Source organism: Schistocerca piceifrons, chromosome 1 (genome assembly GCF_021461385.2).
Source record: "Schistocerca piceifrons isolate TAMUIC-IGC-003096 chromosome 1, iqSchPice1.1, whole genome shotgun sequence".
Classification (NCBI taxonomy): domain Eukaryota; kingdom Metazoa; phylum Arthropoda; class Insecta; order Orthoptera; family Acrididae; genus Schistocerca; species Schistocerca piceifrons.
Window position 1 is genome coordinate 296805651 of NC_060138.1, and position 21534 is coordinate 296827184.

At 42.9% G+C, this 21534-nt stretch overlaps 1 protein-coding gene and 1 pseudogene across 1 annotated transcript in view; one reads left to right on the plus strand and one right to left on the minus strand.

Annotated features, from left to right (window-relative positions):
* Positions 1-21534, plus strand: part of LOC124713235 (collagen alpha-2(IV) chain) — a 104480-nt gene that overhangs the window by 15377 nt on the left and 67569 nt on the right. The window lies entirely within an intron of this gene.
* Positions 3011-3128, minus strand: LOC124717525 (annotated as a pseudogene).

The following is a 21534-nucleotide window of genomic DNA, read 5'->3' on the forward strand; positions in this document are numbered from 1 at the left end:
CAGTGGCACAATCCTCCGCTCGTCAGTAGAGTGACATTAAAAATAAAAGTATGAAATGATACATATAAACGGCGATTGAAAGGGAGACATAAGAACATAATAAGGGTGTAACACGCCCGGAAGTACGAATGGGTGAGGTCCTTTAAACTGACTTCTCGTTTCGTGACCGTTGCTTTTCTTGACCGTGCGCCCTGTCCACACCACGTACCTGATAATTCCACAGCGGTCGTACTGTTCTGCTCCACACTGCTGTTGGTTTGCCTGAAATTATCTACCGAAATATGCAAGCGGGTTTAGGGGAGTCACTCAACGTTAAAACACAACACTGTCCTATGTCTGGTATGAACATCTATATTCTGAGACAATATGGAAACCACAGGTTGCACTGTTTACATTCTAACTCAGAAGTGTTATCCAAATTAATGGTTGATTAACAGTCCACAAAATATCATTTAGACGAGCGTACGCGTAACCAACACAACGCGGGTGATTGTTGATGCTGCCGGCCGCGGTGGTCTCGCGGTTCTAGGCGCACAGTCCGGAACCGCGCGACTGCTACGGTCGCAGGTTCGAATCCTGCCTCGGGCATGGATGTGTGTGATGTCCTTAGGTTAGTTAGGTTTAAGTAGTTCTAAGTTCTAGGGGACTGATGACCACAGCTGTTAAGTCCCACAGTGCTCAGAGCCATTTGAACCATTTTTGTTGATGCTGCGGAAGCCGAATGATCGAACGAAAGTTCTTACGCTCGTCACGCATACAGATACCTGGTAATAGTCCTCCTTATCACTAGTAATGATACAACACTGTTCGTAAAGTTAATTTTTCAGTTCTCAGTTCTCACTTGTACGAGCGTGCGCGTAACCGTCGCGGTGCGGGTGATTGTTGATAATGCGGAAACGCGATGATCGAACGCACGTCCTCACGCTCGCTACAAGACACTGGCACTTGACTGCACTCTTTTATGGTAACTAATTTTTACTGATTCACATTGGTTCATTCTGGGAGACCGAACACGGCGCGGATGATCGATGCTGTGCGACAAGCAACGAGAGGAAACATAAATATGTTATCGACGGCACTGCTCATTTATTCATTACTTCTTGAGGCACTTTCCTCTAAATCACTTCCATATTTCATCACTTTACTGTAACAGCACTTGTAGCAACGCTTCAACCTGATTACTAGAAAAGCCTCTCACATGCAGAGCTACACACTACACAACATAACAGTACCGTGTCCCGTACTCGACTCTCTACAGACGCGGCTGCCCGCAAAGATACTCCACAACTAAGCCAGCGATATGACAATACGCTTACAAGGGGAGATGAGTCTTCTGGCAATGAGCATTCGATATTAAAGCGTAACATGGATGGCGCTCTGGACGCTTTACCACTACGCTATCTGTTGCCGGACGACGTTGACACTATTATCAGTACATCTGCTATCCCCAAGATGGCATATGTCCTGATCACATCAAAATCGACGTCGTCTTACCAGGTGTACTAATTTTTTTCCAGCAGTGTATGCCGTCGCAGTTATAAATGTGGAAGAAGTCATTAGTGACGGGCTCATAATCATCACTGGAAAGCATATTTATCTGTGCTCCACAAGTCATCTTACGGCGTGTAGTGAACGGTAGTTCTGATGTCATTATTCCCTCCCTCCCTATAACATTTGCGAATAGCGCGTAGGAAGAACGATTGTCGGTAAACCTCAGTAGGAGCTCAAATTTCTCTGATTTTCTTGTCATGGTCCTTCGCGAGACGTATATGGGGGATGTAATATCTTTCCAGACTCTTCCTGGATGATGATGATGGGTTTGTGGGGCGCTCAACTGCGCGTTCATCAGCGCCCGTGCAAAGTCCCAATTTTTTTCACAGTCCAACTTCTTTCACAGTCCAATCTAGCCACTGTCACGAATGATGATGATGAAATGACGAGAAAACACAAACACCCAGTACTCGGACAGATAAAATCACCAACCCGGATGGGAATCGAATCCAGGACCCCGTGATCCCGACTCTTCCCGGTACGCACATTTCCATGAAACACATTTGTCTTGTAGCATCTGCCACTGAGCGTCTGTGTGAGCTATCACGTAACGAAACGCACCCCACTTCTTTGGATTTTCTCAAGCTCTTCTGTTTATGCAACCTGGCAAGAGTTCAAATGGTTCAAATGGCTCTGAGCACTATGGGACTTAACATCTGTGGTCATCAGTCCCATAGAACTTAGAACTACTTAAACCTAACCAACCTAAGGACATCACACACATCCATGCCCGAGGCAGGATTAGAACCTGCGACCGTAGCAGTCCCCCGGTTCCGGACTGAGCGCCTAGAACCGCTAGCCCATCGCGGCCGGCACCTGGCAAGAGTCCTACATCTGAGAGCAGCACTCAATTATCGGTCGAACATGTCTTTTGTAAGGCACTTGCGTCGTATGACGAATATCAGCCTGGCATCTGCTTTCCCTGTGAGGTCATTCCACTTCAGGCTTCACATGGTTACTCCCAGTAGTTACTGTCTTCCACGATTTGCCGCCAATACCATAATCGAACAACAGCGAATTCTTTTCATATTTATGCTCCACCAGCTTCCACTTGTTGCACCAATAATGCATCCCTACAATTCATTACAATCTTCTGGCATCTCTATCTTCCTGCAATAAACGGAATCAGCACAACGAAAAACCAGTGTAAAGTTGCAAATTTCACTTTGTTTTAATCACTAGATGACTAGTTTTGGGCCGAGACTCAGTTTCAAATCATCGTAACATAGTCAAAAATTGAATTTCCGAAAATGTAAAGCACTCCGTCTTCAGGCCACAAATGGCCCTTCGGGACCATCCAACCGCTGTGTCATCCTCAGTTGAGGATGCGGATAGGAGGAGCGTGTGGTCAGCACACCGCTCTCCCGGTCGTGATGATGGTTTTCTGTGACCGGAGCCGCTACTATTCGGTCGAGTAGCTCCTCAATTGGCATTACGAGGCTGACTGCATCCCGAAAAATGGCAACAGTGCATGGCGGCTTGGATGGTCACCCATCCAACTGCCGGCCACGCCCAACAGCGCTTAACTTCGGTGTTCTCACGGGAACCGGTGTATCCACTGCGGCAAGGCCGTTGCCCGAAAATGTAAAGACCATGACAAAAATGTGCAAAGAAACAGTTACAGCGCATTTTTTTTACATTTTCGGAAACACCATTTTCCATTTTTTACGATGATTTGAAAGTGGGACTCAGCTTGAAACTAGTCATCGAGTGAATGAAAGAAAGTGAAATTTGCAGCTTTGGACTGACTTTTCGTAGTACTGATTAACAGAAGTTGCGGACTCACAGCTATTCCAGCATGCTGGAATAGCTGTGAGTCAGCTATTCCAGCATGCTGGAAGTTTGAAAACAGTATCGTCTGCGAGCGGCCTCACTGAACATCCGACGTTATCCATTAAACAATATATATACATATTGTGTAAACAGTAATGGTCATTAGTTCCTTTGGATACTTTTGAAAATATCTTTACATCTACGGATTTTGTTACTTTAACCCTTTGAGTCCCAGGTATATGAAAAAGTAGTATTCTAATTTATTAAGAAAATTAATCTTTATTATCGTAGAAAGCAACGAATACAAGAAGAAAATGGCAAAAGATAAACACTCAATGGTTCAAAGGAAGTGGTTTGTGTTTTGGAGCACTGGGGCATATCGTTTTCGGCCACTCATAATTTCAGAGCGAATATTTGAAAGCAATTTCGCATTTTTCCTACACACAGTTCCACATCTTGATACTCCTATGAACTCATAATGCCCGACACAAATAATAGTTCTAAATAACAAGCAAAAATGGGGCTAGAATGTAATACATTGAAATCAAAAGTACACACTGCTGTAGTGGTTTCTTTTCGAAACCTCTCATAAAAGCACCAGTACAAACTCAAATTTACGTTACAATAGCTGTAGATGTACCTACTTTCACTCTCAATGATCTTCTCAATATGATCACTATGAAAAAAGTACATGTCACAATCTCCTACAATCACGGAGCACTGTTGGTTTGAACGCTGTAAGTGACTGCTATAACGCATTAGAATCCTAGAAGTACCTCAGGGATTGGTGGTTTCATGCGTAAGACACTGGTACTTCAGATAAAAAAATTAATAACACGGCGATTTGAGGAAGAAACCATTGGCACTTAAGGCTTTAAAAACGACGAGTTGCCCCCTCCCCTCCCCGAATGTCAGAATGGCACTGCGGTATACGGGCAGGCGCGCCGGTCTCAGAGCGAATCCGCCCGGAGGATTAATGATTAGGGACGTGCCGGCAAGCCTGGATGTGGCTTTTAGGCGGTTTCCCACATCCGACTCCGTGAATACTGGACTGGCACCCCCGTGCCGCCACAGTTACACGTTAACGCAAACATTTAGAAAACTTTCACACACTTTCACGTGGACAACACCACAAGCAAACAATTAGGGTACACATGAAATAGATAACTTGTTGCTACTTCGAAACGCATCGTTGTTTTGCGTCACAATCGCGTGAGTGGTCTCGTCTCTCTATAGTTCACATTACAGTGGCGCTTCAGGTGCTACTATTACAACAGTAGTTCACAAACAGCTCTAGTCCGATACCACCCAGTCTTCCCCTATGCGTAGTTAAGCGAAAAATACATTTAATCATAAAACGCCATTTGACCTATGCGCTTTCGTTCAACTTTTTCGATAGTCTGTGATTGTTGTGCTCATGATGAAGTGCTTGAGTCGTCAATCTTGAAGTTGTTTTGGCGTTGCATTATGTCTGGTGTAAATACAGCGCTCAGCAAAAGCAGAAAATGTGGCTTACAAAAAACGAGTGCAGCATCGGTGCACTACGCAAAGCCCTTGTACGAAGCGGATGGTTTGACCTACTGTATATTGTTCGTACCATGTCTGTAACGTCTGTAGTACAAGCAACGAGTCACTTGGACGTAGTTTGGGTGACGTTTCGGCCAAAACCTTCGATACTACGCTGTATTTCAGCACACCCGATATGGATGAACCGTATTTACCAAACGTGAGTAGCGGCTTTTTGGTCAATCTGATCGCTAAACGCAGAAGACGAGAGCAAGGTCCGGTCGCCTTGCTGCATACAGGTGTAAAGCTGTACTGATCGATATAAAACTTCCACTGTACCTTTTGTTGAGTACGGGTACTGAGCTCTTTATTTTACAGTATTCATTCTCTTCTACATGGAGCGTAGTAAGAGGTTTTGAGATCTAGCCCACTAAAGAGTCGCAGTTCTTTTACGCCAAGTACATGTCCGAATGAACAGACACCATTTCCATATAAGTATATAGTCCTGGCAATACCGGCCATGTCCATCCTCTTCTGTGCGGATGCACACATATTACCCGAACTCTGACGGGACTTGGTAAGAATGTCTTCCACGAGTAATCAGTGTGTTGAGTAGGAACACTACGAATGTAGTGTATGGACATACAAGGTGAGAATGTGGGTCTCGCGGGAGGCGTGAGGGAGATAGTCCCTGCAGTCGCGTTATCCTCTGTGCCCTCGGTGACTGAGATGGATAGAACGTTTGCCATGTAAGTAGGAGATCCCGGGTTCGAGTCCCGGTCGGGGTACACATTTTCACCTGTCCCAGATGATATATAACAACGCACGTGATTAGCTGACAGTATTAATATAATTCTAATTTCGTATTTCCATTTGGTGCGATGAATGGCAGCATGCTCTAAATATGTAAAAATGAAACTTAATGCACAAGAGCAAAAAAAAATCTTATGATGTTCGAATATAGAAGAGGTAAGGGTGGTATCGTGGGCCTCTGTGGGTAATTTGGCCCCCTAAATAGCTGATAAACAACACAGCGCATTCTGTTAGTGGATGTACGGGGAACAGATCATACAATCATCGTATTAATACACTGAACACGAATTTATATGATACCCTGTATTTACTAAAAACACTCTACAAAATATACCATCACATACCAAGTGCCAAAATGAGACTAAAGAACATATTTTGAAATGTGATAGTCCCTGCAGTAGCACTAGCCTCTGTGTCCACCGTAGCTCAGAGCCGGCACGGTAGCTCAGTGTGTTAGGTCAGAGAGCAGGTTGGTCTCTGTAATAAAAAAAACTGAGCGAAGGGATCAACAACGAACTTCAATGGATGTCATGTGACATCCGCTACGACCAAACACAACGGACAATAAAAAAAAGATGGATAGAGCGTCTGCCATGTAAGCAGGAGATCCCGGTTCGGAGCCCCGGTCGGGGCACACTTGTCCTTGTTGATATATATCAACGCCCGTCGGACATGTCCGAAAGAACAGACACCATATACATACAATAAAAGTTATTTGGATTTCACTGTATTATGTTTTGGACATCGTGTGCCACACAGTAAACTGTATCAAAGTAATGCATCAATTTGTACCACACTCTTGATAAAAGTTATTGATTAGTTCTTATTTTGTCGCCACATTCCTGCTCTATCGCGGCCCTGTCAAGCAAGTGTTTAAGTTAATGGTTACAGCGTGCAGTCGCCACCGTTAAAGAGTTATGGCATTAAAACCCTTTTCTGTCGAATTAACAGTAGCATTCAGTTGCAAGATTTTCAACAAAACATACAGTTTATCAGAATTAACGAGCATTTTGCTTCTATTGAAATAAAAAAGATTGATATGCGATAGCAAGAGGTAGAGCCGAGTGACAAATCATTCATGAACAGACCATTAAAAAAATGGAAAAGGAAGAGAAGTGTGATCAACACGGCGATCTCGTCATGAACGCATGTATATTCATGCAGGTGTTGACCTTTAAGTAGCACACGATTTCACGCAGGTTGTGTGCGGGCACGAGAGGCCAACCGCACTCGTTTTCCGGCACTTTGCGCTTTACGGGGTTGCCGCTATCGCAGAATCCGGCGATTTGGCGGGCAGAGGTCGCGTGTCGACGCCGCCGCTTATCTCGGGGCTAAGGCTGCCTGATCACATGACGCACAGTAGCTCAAAGCCGTGCTCTCAAAGTACATTTGACAGCTTTTCGTACAGCGATCAGGCCAGATTGTGGTCGGGTAACGACGACTGCTTCGTATCCTGCAGGAAACACCAAACTACATAATATTCAGTCATAAGGACCTTACTCAGAAGTTTTCACAGTCTACGTCCACATGTCAATCTAGTTCATCATTTTACGAGTATATACACTACTGGCCTTAAAATTGCTACACAAAGAAGAAATGCAGATGATAAACGGGTATTCATAGGACAAATATATTATACTAGAACTGACATGTGATTACATTTTCACGCAATTTGGGTGCATAGATCCTGAGAAATCAGTACCCAGAACATCCACCTCTGGCCGTAATAACGGCCTTGATACGCCTGGGCATTGAGTCAAACAGAGCTTGGATGGCGTGTACAGGAACAGCTGCCCATGCAGCTTCAACACGATACCAGAGTTCATCAAGAGTAGTGATTGGCGTATTGTAACGAGCCAGTTGCTCGGCCACCATTGACCAGACGTTTTCAATTGGTGAGAAATCTGGAGAATGTGCTGGCCAGTGCAGCAGTCGAACATTTTCTGTATCCAGAAAGGCCAGTACAGGACCTGCAACATGCGGTCGTGCATTATCCTGCTGAAATATAGGGTTTCGCAGGGATCGAATGAGGGGTAGAGCCACGGGTCGTAACACATCTGAAATGTAACGTCCACTGTTCTATGTGCCGTCAATGCGAACAAGAGGTGACCGAGACGTGTAACCAATGGCACCCCATGCCATCACGCCGGGTGATACGCCAGTATGGCGATGATGAATCCACGCTTCCAATGTGCGTTCACCGCGATGTCACCAAACACGGATGCGACCATCATGATGCTGTAAACTGAACCTGGATTCATCCGAAAAAATGACGTTTTGCCATTCGTGCTTCCAGGTTCGTCGTTGAGTACACCATCACAGGCGCTCCTGTCTGTGATGCAGCCTCAAGGGTAACCGCAGCCATGGTCTCCTAGCTGATAGTCCTTGCTGCTGCAAACGTCGTCGTACTGTTCGTGCAGAAGGTTGTTGTCTTGCAAACGGTTGTTGTCTTGCAAACGTCCCCATCTGTTGACTCAGGGATCGAGACGTGGCTGCACGATCCGTTATAGCCATGCGGATAAGATGCCTGCCATCTCGACTGCTAGTGATACGAGGCCGTTGGGGTCTACCACGGCGTTCCGTATTACCCTCCTGAACCCACTGATTCCATATTCTGCTAACATTCATTGGATCTCGACCAAAAAAACTTTTGAACGAGTGCAGTAGATAAATAAACGGCAGCCAGTATTTTTCTTCTCAGAGTGTTTGCGTCTGCTCCCCAGCAAGTTCCAGTTGGCTTTGGCGGCACTTTCGCAGCTGCTTTCAGAAGATGGGTTCGGTAAATAAGCGACGTATTCTAAAGTGACAGCCAGATTCTTAAGACTGCGTCTGCACTGTTATACAATGTCTCTAAATATCACCTGTGGATAGTAGTGTGCATTCGCGAGGATGGCAGTTCAAATTCCCACTCGGCCACAAAGATTTTTCGTGGTTTCCCTAATTCGCTCAAGACTAATAGCGGTCTGGTTACATTGAAAAGAGTACTGCTCAGCCTCTAGTATCTCGTCGGCGGTGGGACGTTAAATCGTAGTCTTCCTTGCGGTTTTATTGGCTCGCTAATTTTTGGAATAACATGGTATTATGGTAATACCGAAGACTTTCTTCGACCATAGAAGCTAAAGTTTTTAAAATATCCGACTATTAGTGCGGCAGTAGGTCTCCGAAGCACAGCAAATCTCCCCAGTTTCGGACGGGAATTGGCGTGACCAGTTTTACAGCAGGCAGCGCCGGTGGCGCATAAAAGCCGGCCCACGGCATTTGCATCTGAAGGCGATCCCGGGCCGCGCTGATTAGTGCACACGCTCTCACGGTGCCTGCAAATGGCGTGTCGCCCAGTCTCGGCCCCTACCTGACTCTGCACTCGCCGTTTCAGGCTCTGGCTGCCCCAGGTTCAGAAAGCAGCGGATGTCTCCGGCGAAAATGGATGAGCTCGGACAGCTGATTTTTCGTATTGGAATACATGGGCAAGCCTACCTCCTTCACTTCGCTGTTGTACTTGCTTTTCCTAACAAATACCACGTGTAAAAGTATGAAACTGTAATTTGGTTGCAATAATTACACGTCTATTGTTTGAAACTGATGCACAATATTTTATTCAAAATAATTTCCGTTGCTATTTATACGTTTCTCCATCTCTCCGGCAGGCTACGTTCTTCTTTTGAAGCTAAGGAGTCTGCGAGCCAGTTTCGTACATTGTCATACGAACTGAAGCGTTTATCAGCGAGAGCGTGTCCCAGTGTAAGGTGTCAGGCAAATCCAACACCTTCCATGGAAACCCTGACATGACAAGCAAATCCAGCAGTATGTCACATAGCTCCAAATAAATCGTGACATTAAATTAACCAAAGTAATACGAGTAACGAGTGAGCAAGTGGAATACCACAGACTAACACAAGAATGCATATATGCATGTCATACCTTCCCACCGTGAGACAGACGCAGTTCCGAGGGGAGAAACGAGAACAGAAGCCGAAAGCAGAACCGTGTTAAGCTAGAAGGCCCTACGATAAGGGACGGACACCCACGTTTACAGGTAACCACCAGGACCACCCCCAGCCCATGTTAAAAGCTAGAGCCCTCCAGAAGAACAGTACAGATCTTACGATAACACTAAAAGGGCCACACCAGCCGCAAGTTTTAGCGTGAGACTTTTTCGCGTCTCTGTTACGTTGCAAACTTTAAAAACATTGCCCCACCACGAAAAGTATAACGTTTCTCATTGGATAGACACAATTTTTGTAGACGGAGCTTAATGTTAACATTGAGACGCTGATTGGTCAGATGAAAACACAGTCAGATAGTTTTTTTTAAACCAACTTCGGTAAATTATGGTAAGGAGAAGTTAGGAGAGAGTTGCTTCCGAGACGGCGAGCTGTATGGAGCTGCACCGGCCGCCGCCCCCGACGAACACTGACAAGGTAATGAACACACGCGATGCCGCATTTTTGAGAGCATAAGGCTTCACTCGGAACTGCAGAAGCCTCATCTGTCACGTCTCCTTTTTACGTAATACTAGTGTCGATCGTCAATTGAAGCTCATGGTATTCACATTTGCTACGTAAGTTAAAATTTGAAACGCGATGATTTTTCTGTTATATGATTATTGAGAAGCCACATCAGCCACTGTAATTTACGACAAGTTAGATAAGTAATTAAAGATAATTGAGGGTCACTGTAGACTATTTTGATAGTTTTCTCTTTTGTGAAACATAATTTAAACCTATATTATAGATGTGATATGGCACAGGTCATCCTTCGATCCATTGTAGAGCTTGGAAACCCATTCAGGGAATATTCGTTCTCATTTTTGTTGAACTCCTGTATTATAACATTTCCTTTTATCAATAGTGCAATTTATAAACAATGTTTTGTGAGTAGAATAAAATTTCCAATGGTAAACTTAACTGCTTTTTCGACGTTATTTTACCAGCTAACTAAAAATAGGAAAACCTTGAACCCCATCCACTAAATTTAGTTAGTATTAAGATTCATTTACAGGGAGTGCAGTGGAGTTGACGCTGAAATCATCAAGTATTTGGTTATATCATCGCTAGTCTCACTGAACTCTTCTGAATTCTACATATCATGTGTGGTCTGACGTCTCCTTACTAGCAACAGGTCCCAGGTTCAAACTAGTCAATTCCCTAAAAAACACGCTCAGAGCGTCGTTGCGCGAAAGTGGTAAGGAGACACGACATAGAGCAACAGACACCACGCAGAATGTTACAGAGTGGCGACCCTGCCAGGATGGTAAAATACCATGATTGAAGGGCGACCACATGCCTAACTAGGTCAGAAAAATATCCTGTTGAAAAATTTTCGTAGTAAAAAATTTTTTCCTAAAGTTATAAATAGTCGAAAACAGTAGCTGCAGCGATAGATAGTAAGAAAGTATTCAATAGAACGTGAGACATTCTAGCAGAGACAATAGCATAATTAAGTTATGAATTTAAATATTGTTAGAATTAAGTTTTCTCTCGAATGCAAGCGCACCGGTGGCGGATACATCGTTGACAAGTTGGTTCTGACCCAACAAGTAAGTGAATGGATTTTCAAGTCGTGTGTGCAAAAAGTTTATGAAACGCGTGAGATCGTATGAGCGCCTGTTGACGCGAAATAGGGCGCGTGAATTGCTTTTTAAAGAAAATAAGGGATTCGGAAAGATTAGCAATGACAGATCGAGACCTTGATCGAATTGAGGTAGAAACCCAACATGAAGATGGACAGTGAATAGAGGACAATACAACAGACGATGCAGTATCGCGAGAAATAGGGCAGATAACGCATCATGACGAGGATAATGTACGCCAAGGCACAGAAAACCTAGGTCAGCATACGATAGAGGAGCAGGAAAGTAGAGAGATAGCCGATGAGGATTCTAACTTGCGTCTTGAATACGTAGAACCCATAGTACAAGTAATCAGAGCTCCCTCACCACAGATTACAAGGAATTCGAGCAGAAACGTGTCACCGCACAGTTCAATGCAATCGGTTGCAAACCAACACTTGGGCGAAAACACAGAGCGTAGGACGTCGGAAGAAAACGCAATAGGACCCACCAATCTGGCAGAATTATTACAATTAATGACGGAAACCATGACAAGACAAAATAAAGAAATTGCGAACCAAATTAAAATTCAGAATGCAGAAACGACGAATCAAATAGCAGAAATCACGAGACAAATGCGTGAGATTAAAGAACAAAACAATAAAATTCAGTTACACCTAAGTCATATTGACGACGAGGCAAAAGAATCTCGAGAAGTGATAGGAAACTTAGTAACAGGTCACAATCAATTGAGAACAGACATTGACAAGGTACAAGCGGACGTACAAACATTGCGTAATGACACTCAGGACGAGATCAAAACATTACGTAACAACACCCAGGGAGAAGTCAAGAAACTAGAGAAATAGATAAACGTAATTACTAGACAAGCAGCAGGTACAGCGCGTGAAATTGTTGAAAACAGTGTGTTACATAAACGTATCACAAAAGCAGCGCTGAAAAGATATGATAACCGCATAGTCAAAATAGAAGCGCAAACGAAACGACAATTTCAGAAATTGCGAACAGAGTTGTTGCAAACCATTGATGAGCGTAGTGAACAGGATCTAACAAGCACTGAGTCTGCAACCACATCCGTATCTGTAACAGCACCGGAAAAACAAGCAATTAACGAAGATATCATGCGTTTTCGATTCCAAATCACAGGCGGAAAATAACATACGTAAAATCAGACAGCCTGCACCGCAACAAACACGTTTCGAAATTCTTAATGAACAAACGGCACCACAAACACATGCAGAACCACAAATGTATGTTTCAAGACAGTTTTGATCGTGCAATGAAGCTGCAAGGTTAGCCAGACAAGATACCGAACCAATACCTGACAATGGAAAGCCAGGTCGCGAAGAGTACAGTGCAATGCATTCAACTACACATTCACAACCGATGGAAGAAAATTATTGCGTACCACTCCAACGATACTACGCAAGGGTCGGCGAAAGTTACAGTGGACAATATCCAATGGATCTACCACAACCGGAAAGAACGACGGGAGAAATGATCAGAAACAAAAGTGGCGAAGAATCGCGAATTTCATATGGAACTATGACGAAGTACGACAACGATCATTTCCTCACAGTCAGAAAATTTCAACACATTCGAGAAGGAAACTCATTACATCCACGAACTTTTATTGATCAATTCCGAGTAGGATTACCACCACACTGGACGCTAGCACACAAATTAGACTTTATATGTGCACACATGTCAGGAACAGTCGCAGAAACCATGAAAAATGTGGCAGCGACATGCCGATCGTACGAAGATTTCAGAGAGAAGTGTCTCTCACGATATTGGTCCAGCGAAGCACAGAACAGAGTGAAGTAGGAATTATTACAGAACCCATATTTTGAAAATTCAGGAGAGAAGAGTCCCGTGAAATTTTTCGAATTAATGGAAAAGAAAAATCAATGCTTAGATGTATCATACAGTGACGGAGAGTTCATTAAATTATGCGCGATGAAGTTACGATTGAAATACCAGCAATGATTAGTAGGTCGCGGAGGCAATGACGTCGAAACATTTAAAGGTATTCTAAGGGAACTAGAGTTCATATTTTCGGACGATGACGCAAGAAAAAGACGAAGCGCAAGTGAAAACGAAAGCTAAAAGCTGTGGAATCCACAAGACACAGTACGAAGAAACAATAATTACGAACCACGTGATAACTTGGCACCAAGAAACGACAATAGATTTCAACAAAGAACCGGTTATGGATTTAGAAGAGAATATGGCAATAACTATAATTCACCCAGGAACGGCAACAACTATACAGGGGGAATAACGACAACCGGAACGCGTATTGGAGCGCCAATAGACCGACAAATTATCAACAAAGAAACCAATATCAACAAGCGGAGCAAGAAAAGAGAATACAGATAGAAGAGATGGAGGTAAGACCACCAAACCCCGATAAACGTTCGAATTGACAGCTAAGCGCCCATGCCAAAGAGAATTACTCACCGACCCAGGACAATTGCAGCACCTTGCCAGAGAAGTAAATACCTTATCACGAGAAGAGAAGAAGGAAGAAACAAATCCGCAGGGACCAGATGAAAACGAAGACAGGAAAATAACAATATCGTGTTGGGATGAAATTAAGTGGGAGAATACTGACGAGGAAGATGAATTACCAGAGGCATGCACAACGAATGTAGGAGGAAAGGACGAAGTAATGAGGATTGCAGAGCTATTTGAGATGGAAACCAGGGAAAGCGAATTCAATGAGGATAATGCGCAGTCGACATGAGTTGAAAATAAGTTACTAGTGGGCACACAACCCAACGTATATAATGAAGGAATTTATGAAACGATAATTAGAGCATTTAGATGCGATTATGTGGAAGTAGCGACGAAGAAAAAGAAGATAGACGAGGATGAGGAAAAAGTAGAGGATGTTGAAGAAAGCATAAATGAAGGAAGAAATAGAAAAGAGGAAATAAAACAGAGAGAAGTAGCAGTCGATGCTTATCCTACACAAAGTTGTAATTCACAAGGGAAATTCCTGAAAAGACTCCTGTATGATTCAGTGGAGGATTCGTTGATGCAAGAAGAAGAAGAACGGAACCAACCCTTTCAAATTCAACCAATTGTGAAGGCCATGGTAAAGCATATCGCAGTCAATATTGTAATTGAGAGCGGAAGTGAAATGACTGCGATCTCAGAAAATTTATTCATGCAGTGTAATGCCAATGAGGAATTGCCAGTTCTGAAAACACGTAAGATTAAAGTAAGAGGACCTATTAGAAACAATGCTGCGTAAGTTACGAGACAAACAAAGTTAACTCTTTCGTGTCAAGGTCAAAAGATCCAAAGCCAACTTCGTGATTATACCTAAACTAACTGTAGATTTGATTATAGGTGCAGATTTTTTAAATGAGAGACGAGCGATAATAGATATGGGGAAAGGTAGCGTAACATTCGGGAATGGCACACTTCTCTTTGAGCAAAAGCTAAAATTAGAAGAAATACCAGTTATAAACAAACAATTAAGAATGACGCGAGATAAAGAGGATGAATAATTAGAATGGTATGCACAAAAGGGGGAATCGCCTCAACTCATGTTAGAAGTCCATAAAGAAATTGACGAAAAATTGCAAGAAGTTCAAGGTGTTTCGGAACACAGTAAAAGAGAATTAGAGGGTATTTTACGAGATAAAGCAGAGGTATTTTTACCTAAGACTGGCAGTATTAAACACTTTCAGTACAAGTTTTGAAGTAAAACAGCACAAACCATTTAGAGTGCCGCCCTATACAATCCCATTAAGCTACAGGAATAAAGTATTCCAGGAGATATCTAAAATGTTAGATGATGATATTATTGAACCAGCTACCTCCACATATAACAGCCTGCTCCATATTGTACAAAAACGAGATGGGAGCATAAGGTAACTGCTTGATTCCAGACTGATCAACACAATCATAATCACTGAGATAGATCGCCCAGAAAAGTTAGAGGAATTGATACAAAACTTCCACGGTGCTAAGATATTTTCATCAATTGATTTACGGAGTAGTTTCTGGCAAATAGAGTTGGCCCCAGAATGTAGAAAATTTACAGCCTTTATCGTACTCGGTAGATGTTACCAGTTTAAACGATTGCCATTTGGTTTAAACATATCATCAGCAGCGTTTAATAGGGAATTTTATACTACACTCAGTCCTGAAATTTTACAAAAAATTACTTGTTATGTTGATGATATGATTATAGCAGAACCCTCTTGGGGACATCTCAACGACACATTAAATCAGTTTTTACAGATCATGAAAGAGCATGGGGTCACATTAAATATAACAAAATCGAAATTTGGAAGGCGAGAGGTCAAATTTCTAGGACACATAATTTCAGAGAAAGGTGTAATGCCCGACCCAGAAAAACTAACAGCAATCAAAGAATTCTGTACTCCATATAATAAGAAAACTCTCAGAGGATTTCTAGGTCTCACCGGATTCTATAAAAAATTTATTTGGATCGACTCTCTCGCAACACCTCGCCTATGTGCTTTGACTGGAAAAAACACGCCATGGGTATGGGATCAACAAGCCAATAAAGAATTTTTAAAAGTGAAAAACGCACTAACAACAGCATCGATTTTAGCACATCCTGATCTAACAAAAAATTTTTGTATGGCCACTGATAGCGCGAAAACAGGTTTGGGAGTTGTTTTATTCCAAGAATACGAACAGGCAGGGCTAAGATCATATAGAACAATTGCATTTGCCAGTCGGGCACTCACAAAAAGCGAGAAAAACTATTCAGTCACGGAGCTGGAAGCATTGGCCATTGTATGGGGCTTCCAACGTTTTCGATACTTCCTATCGACAGCATTGAAAAACATAGGCAAAGAACAGGACAAGGATCCCGAAATACTAGGAATCAAACACAAGTGGAGAAGTAAGGATTTTCCAGACATTCGACAGCACTATCTCGTAAAAAACAATGTTTTATTTTTTAGACGAAATGTTGCAACGAATGAATGGTTAATTTATATCCCAGATGAACTGATTAATAAGTACATATGGTATACACATTTAAGTAATGGTCACTTTGGACCAAAAAACTGCTTTTTAAAAATAAAACAAACAAGCCATTTTCCCAATATGGAAAGACGAATTAGAACAGTATTAGTCAAATGCAAAAAATGTATGAGGCTAAACACGTCACTTTCCAAACCAAGCCACATATGTTTCCAATAATCCCAAAAAAGATTAAAACAAATAGTTGCAACAGATTTGATGGGGCCCCTCCCACGCACAAAAAATGGATATATATTCATATTTGTCGTTTAGGAACTTACTTCTAAATATGTTACCTTGACACCATTAAAATGGGCAACAGGTCTCACTGTAAGTAAAGCATTTAGACAAGATTTTCTCAGACAAGTAGGTCGAGTGGAACGAATAATTTCGGATAATGTCCCACAATACAAATCAGTGCAATGGCAGAACACGTTAAAACAACACAAAATAAAACCCATCTACATATCTAAGTGCAAACCTAGCGTAAATCCAGCAGAACGATCTATGAAGGACATAGGCACTTTATGCAGATTATATGCAGGCAAAAGACACAACACTTGGGATATATACCTTAAAGATTTTCAAGAAGTAATAAATGAAATGCCACATAGCACTACACTACTACCTCCAGTTACTGTACTTAAAATATTTAACCCCCAAAGATAATCAGAGAAAATGTTAGATTTCCTATTGTACCACATAGACAGCACAAACAAGTCATAGCAACAGCACTCTCCAACATCAGAAAGGCAGCCATAGAGGAGATAGAACAGCAATTAAAAGAACATTCTCAGTAGGCCAGAAAGTATTTGTAAAAACACACCATCTCTCCAGCAAACAGAAACACAAAATACATAAGTTTTACGCTGCATACAAAGGACCTGTCATAATTAGCCGAATTGCTCATGATAATACTGTGGAACTAATGGACCCAAAAACAGGCAAAACCTTAGGACTTCACCAGGTGAGCCATATCAAATAGTTTGAAGATTAATTTTATTGCTGGTAAATAATCAGCACAATATTTCAAGATTATGTTGCAGATAAGATCGTCAGGAGAAAGAAGAATGAAGAGAGAGGAAGGTGGGAAAAAGAAAGTAGTTTCAACAAAAACAAAAACAAAAAGAACACCAATAGAACCATAGATTAAGGTGAAGGGATAAAGCGTAGATAGTCTAACAGCATGAAATACTAAAATGCTATACACCAAGACACTACACAAAAATAAAAAACGAATTTGAGGATTCTTGTGGAAGTTAAGACTCAAAATATCTTAGAATTGTAACATGGAAAGGCGCCGAAATTTTTAAAACTTTTTATGAAGGCGTAAAACAATGTAGGTACTAGACATATGTTAGATGATTATAAGTAAAACTTTTTGTAAGAACCATTGTAAATACTCCAGCAAAGACCAGATGCAACGACCCACAAGTTGCAATGCGAGAAGTATCAAGAAAGAAAAGCACGTAATTAGCAAGACACGATTCCTACAAGTCAGAAGCGTCGAGAGAAGGGAAAGTTCTACAATGGATCGAAGGATGACCTGTGCCATATCACATCTATAATCTAGGTTTAAAGTAAGTTTCACAAAAGAGAAAACTAACAAAATGGTCTACAGTGACCCTCAATTATCTTTAATTACTTATCCAACTTGTTGTAAATTTCAGTGGTTGATGTGACTTCTCAGTAATTATATAACAGAAAAATCATCGCGTTTCAGATTTTAACTTACGTAGCAAATGTGAATACCATGAGCTTCAATTGACGATCGACACTAGTATTACGTAAAAAGGGGATGTAACAGATGAGACTTCTGCAGTTCTGAGTGAAGCCTTATGCACTCAAAAATGCGGCATCGCGTGCGTTCATTACCTTGTCGGTGTTCGTTAGGGGGCGGCGGCCGGTGCAGCTCCATTCAGCTCGCCGTCTCGGAAGCAACTCTCTCCTAACTTCTCCTTACTACAATTTACCGAAGTTGGTTTAAAAAAAACTATCTGGCTGTGTTTTCATCTGACCAATCAGGGTCTCAATGTTAACCTTAAGCTCCGCTTACAAAAATTGTGTCTGTCCAATGAGAAACGTTATACTTTTCGTGGTGGGGCAATGTTTTTAAAGTTTGCAACGTAACAGAGACGCGAGAAAGTCTCACACTAAAACTTGCAGCTGGTGTGGCCCTGGAAGGTATGACCTGCATTTAGGCATTCTTGTGTTAGTCTGTGGTATTCCATTTGCTCACTCATTACTCGTATTACTTTGGTTAATTTAATGTCACAATTTATTCGCAGCTATGTGACGTATTGCTGGATTTGCTTATCATGTCAGGGTTTTCATGGAAGGTGTTGGATTTGCCTGACACCTTACACCAGTGATGCAAATAGACGATAATCGGACGGAGCCACCAAGTCTGGAGAATAAGCCGCATAGCCTAGTACACTACTGGCCATTAAAATTGCTACACCACCAAGATGAGATGCAATAGATGCGAAATTTAACCGACAGGAAGAAGATGCTGTGATATGCAAACGATTAGCTTTTCAGAGCATTCACACAAGGATGGCGCCGGTGGCGACACCTACAACGTGCTGACATGAGGAAAGTTTCCAACTGATTTCTCATACACAAACAGCTGTTGACCGGCTTTGCCTGGTGAAACGTTGTTGTGATGCCTCGTGTAAGGAGGAGAAATGCGTACCATCACGTTTCCGTCTTTGATAAAGATCGGATTGTAGCCTATCGCGATTGCGGTTTATCGTATCGCGACATTGCTGCTCGCGTTGGTCGAGATTCAATGACTGTCAGCAGAATATGGAATCGGTGGGTTCAGGAGGGTAATACGGAACGCCATGCTGGATCCCATCGGCCTCGTATCACCAGCAGTCGAGGACAGGAATCTTATCCACAAGGCTGTAACAGATCGTGCAGCCACGTCTCGATCAACTGAGTCAACAGATTGGGACGTTTGCAAGATAACAACCATCTGCACGAGCAGTTCGATGACTTTTGCAGCAGCATGGACTATCAGCTCAGAGACCGTGGCTGCAGTTACGCTTGATGCTGCATCACAGACAGAAGCGCCTGTGATGGTGTACTCAACGACGAACGTGGGTGCACGAATGGCAAAACGTCATTTTTTCGGATGAATCCAGGTTCTGTTTACAGCATCATGATGGTCGCATCCGTGTTTGGTGACATCGCGGTGAACGCACATTGGAAGCATGTATTCGTCATCGCCATACTGGCGTATCACCTCTCGTCATGGTATTGGGTGCCATTGGTTACACGTCTCGGTCACCTCTTGTTCGCATTGACGGCACTTTGAACAGTGGACGTTACATTTCAGATGTGTTACGACCCGTGACTCTACCCTTCATTCGATCCCTGCAAAACCCTACATTTCAGCAGGATAATGCACGACCGCATGTTGCAGGTCCTGTACTGGCCTTTCTGGATACAGAAAATGTTCGACTGCTGCCCTGGCCAGCACATTCTCCAGATCTCTCACCAATTGAAAAGGTCTGGTCAATGGTGGCCGAGCAACTGGCTCACCACAATACGCTAGTCACTATTCTTGATGAACTGTGGTATTGTGTTGAAGCTGCATGGGCAGCCTGTACACGCCATCCAAGCTCTGTTTGACTCAATGCCCTGGCGTATCACGGCCGTTATTACGGCCAGAGGTGGTTGTTCTGGGTACTGATTTCTCAGGATCTATGCACCCAAATTGCGTGAAAATGTAATCACGTGTAAGTTCTAGTATAATATATTTGGCCAATGAATACCCGTTTATCATATGCATTTCTTCTTGGTGTAGCTATTTTAGTGGCCAGTAATGTATTTCCCAATTGAACACTCGATCTTCACATGTAGCGGTAAGCATGTAATGATTACTAGTCTAAACTATTTTTATCTTCCGAGGTAATTTTAAGTGTATAATTACTGTGGGTAAATTTAGCTCATGCTCAACATAACCCGTATTAAGTCACGGTTATTAATAATAGTTCCATTATCAGTTAGGCTTGCTCACATAAAGGAAAGCTTTCACTGAGTTGCTAGAAGTCACGGGAAGGCATTGGAACAGAAGTTGACGGGAAGACTACGCGTCACAGACTCCGTACAGTCGTAATGCAAATGTGTTCCTGACGCGTACATTCAAATTGGCGGCGACCTGACTCTCAATCGCCTCGCATGGCTCTCCGTGACGTCCGTACATCAGACAATCGTGGTCGTCCTGTGCAGCAGTTTAAGCGTGCGGGAATGTCGTCGCTGCGACACGGAATATCCGCCCCAGACATCGTTGATCGCAGACACGACCTATCCGTCTTGCACCGATTGCCATCTCATGTTCAAAGTCAGTTAACTCTCGTACTTTTATGATCGCAGCTCACGTATCTGTAACAGGCTGCTCGTATATTTTGTCTTGACTCGCGCCATAGACTGCATCTAGTCGCAACATTAGGTCTTCGTATATGGTACATCTTAAAATGGTACAACGCTTACCATGACTTTTGGCTTCTCAGTTTACAGAGATTTACACACTCTTCAGAGACATATTTCCTACACACACACACAAACACAAACACAAACACACACACACACACACACACACACACACACACACATACCAAAAAACATCAGGATGAACAAACGCCTGAAATCAATCGATTTTTATATGCATGTTTTCGTGGCGTTAAACAGTGTCGCCGTCTTTTCAGAGTTAACTAGCGCTGAAGCTAGCCAATCAGGTCGTTACGCACGCAAATTCAAGAAGGCCGGCAGAGACGGTGTCGACAAACGTGTCCTACGTTTGGTTTCCTAGAATACAAAAACAGGACATGGGACGGTAGTGAGGGTCAAGCCAGAGTCAAAGGCTGAGCAATCTGGTGCGCTATTATCTACGCTGTGGGAACAACTGACAGTAACCGTATCTGGCGGCCCACTTGAATTTGCGTACACAACGACTTGACTGCCCAACTGCAATGTTAATTCCCTCGGAAACGGCGCAACGTATCGACTTATTTTCTTAACAATTATTGCTCAGCCCAAGCTACCCTGCGGCAACTTTGTGGGCTTTTCGGGCTGTTTGCGACCACCCTATAGACCGATACAATTCTCTCGGGTTTCCAGTGGTTTAAAATCCACGAGCTACTGTCAAGTGGTGATTGTCATGTGATTGTTGCTGCCGTCCTAGTGGTTTAAAATCCACGACCTATTGTCAAGTGGTGATTGTCATGTGGTTGTTGCTGCCGTCCTTACGTAGCCGTGCTACTGCCTGTGACCTCACAGGTTGAGCGAATCAGCACTGA